Source organism: Lutra lutra, chromosome 14 (genome assembly GCF_902655055.1).
Source record: "Lutra lutra chromosome 14, mLutLut1.2, whole genome shotgun sequence".
Classification (NCBI taxonomy): domain Eukaryota; kingdom Metazoa; phylum Chordata; class Mammalia; order Carnivora; family Mustelidae; genus Lutra; species Lutra lutra.
In genome coordinates, this window is record NC_062291.1 from 1,745,433 (window position 1) to 1,747,849 (window position 2,417).

Consider the following 2,417-nt stretch of genomic DNA (forward strand, 5'->3'; position numbering starts at 1 on the left):
AAATAAATAAATCTTAAGAAAAAAAGTGTCACATCATCATTTAGAACTACTAGGAGTAAGGAGGAAACTTCTAAAAGATTCCAGGTATGATGTGTATGTGTGTGTTGATATATAAAGGGTTTTTTGTTTTTTTTTACATCAGAACAGCACTGAACTTCTTAACAGCACAACTGAAAGATAGAAGATAATGATACAACGCCTTTAATATTCTGAGGGACAATGACTTTGAGCCACAATTCTACCCTCAGGCGAACTATTAATCAAGAGCAAGGGTAAGAGAAAGACATTTTCCGAAAACCAAAAACTCAAGTATTTTACCTCCAATGTACTTTCCTTAGGAAGATGTGCTTCAGCCAAAGAAGGAAATTAATCGAGAAGGAGGAAGATGGCACCTAGATAACAGATGATTCCACAAAGGGAATGGCCAAGGGACATCTCAGGGTAATATTCAGCTTTCAGACTGTCACGGGGGTTTGGAGTTCTCTGGGAGGAATTCTCCAGCAGGAGCCCAAAATGGAATCTCTGTATTTGAGTACACATAAGTAATGTTATTGATTTTGAATTCTTTTGGGGTAAAGGGAAGTAATAATTAAAACACAGAAAAATGGAAAACCAAACAACAAAGCCAGGATTAACTCCAGAAAGAAAGAGAGGATGGTAGAAGAAAGGAGGTGGCGTCACCATAGACTTTTTGGCTTAATAAGGCATCGTATTCGGAGTCGTAGTATTGTAAACACCGCTTATTGACTTAGGAATTGTGACCTAACTCTTGGGAGATGTGTCAAGATCGGGGTGGGAGGTGGAGAAGGAACACTAAATCCTTCTCTCCCTCAGCAAGAAGTCAGCTGTGTCTAAATTGGGCGAATTAGGATTTAGCACTCTATGCATATTAGAAATGAAGAGGTTAAAAGCAAGGGGAAAAGCTAGGTGATTTGAGAGGGCTTGCCTCTGAGGAGGGTCCGGGGAGATGATGAAGGGCAGGGCACTTTGTGTAGTTTTGGTACCATTTGACTTTGAAAACTACGCACATGTGTTTACACAGAGAGAGACAGAGGGGGTGGGGTAAACTTTGGGTCCATGTCTTTCCACCGTATCACAAGACTGAACCAGTTCCCTTTTCGAAGTGCAACTTTCTAAGTTTCCTCTCCCAGCGTTTCTAGAGAACGGGGTGCTCTCCTCCGTCTGCCACCCCTGCAGCAGGCCGCATAGGACCCTTGAAACCTCTACTTCCTTCCCTTGGATCCTCGCAGGGGGCCCGGTTCCGGGTCTCATGGGGGGCCCAGTTCTGGGGGTCGTGGTTCCTGGGGGCAGACTCCGTTAGAGCATGAAGGCTGATCTGGCTTCCTGCTTTCCCTAGAAGGCATCTGGTTTCCTGGTAAGGAGGTTTTTCTGGCTCCCCCTTTGGCTACACTTGGAAAATAGAGTCGTGGCTACAAAGTCTAACATAAACAATTTAAACTCTGAGTGAGCCTCTGTGTTTCTGCTTAGGTAGCTGTGGAGAGACCCACTGTGGGAAGCTGCTAGAAGCCCAGGACTCAGGACCCCTGTGCACATGAGCTGGCCTCACCCTGGTGGGCGCTTGGACTGCCAACGAGGGACACAGGCTGGTGGAGGGACTAGAGGAGGTCTTAGCGGCCAATGACATGCCTGGTTTATTGGGCTTTGGGAAAGCCAGCTGGGCTCAGAATCAGCCTGGTGGGTTTGTCTGGATTGTCCCCAGGGCAAGAGGACTGAGCCGACCCTCAGTGGTCACAGAGCAAAGCTGACCTGTATCAGGCAAATCAACCTGTCCCCCTCACCACCTACCGGCCCAGCCACCCTGTTGGTGCTCACATTTGAGGACTGACATCTGGGCACAGCCAGAGTTGTTTTACTTCCTGTCTTACAGGTGGCTTCCTTGACACGGATGGACCTCTTAAATGGTCACCCATGCTGTCTGGGCTTCTCTCGATTGAATGGGACTAATTTAGCTCCTACATCTTGGAGATTCCGGATAAAGCCTCCACTGCTCCTAAGAGGTAGCTTTCTCAACATGTTTTCTTTCTTTCTTTTTTTTTTTTTTTTAAAGATTTTGTTTATTTATTTGACAGACAGAAATCACAAGTAGGCAGAGAGGCAGGCAGAGAGAGAGGGGGGGGGAAGCAGGCTCCCCACCGAGCAGAGAGCCCAATGCGGGGCTTGATCCCAGGACCCTGAGATCATGACCTGAGCCGAAGGCAGAGGCTTTACCCACTGAGCCACCCAGGCGCCCCATGTGTTTACTTTCTAAATGAAGCACAACTAGACATTTTTTCGAGATCCAAGAAACAAAATGGAACCTCCCTATGACCTCCAAGAGCCAACCCTGCTCCTTCAAAATGTGTCAGCCCACATAATAAGAAAAGAAACTCTCTTCCAGCTCCAGCAAAGGCCAAATA

The 2,417-nt window shown here is 46.8% G+C and overlaps 1 long non-coding RNA gene across 1 annotated transcript; it reads left to right on the forward strand.

Annotated features, from left to right (window-relative positions):
- Positions 1 to 344: 344 nt before the first annotated feature.
- LOC125085299 (uncharacterized) lies at positions 345 to 2,012 on the forward strand. The gene is made up of 3 exons (XR_007122846.1): positions 345 to 441; positions 1,152 to 1,375; positions 1,489 to 2,012. It is a non-coding gene; the product is annotated as an uncharacterized LOC125085299 (long non-coding RNA).
- The last annotated feature ends 405 nt before the right edge of the window (positions 2,013 to 2,417 follow it).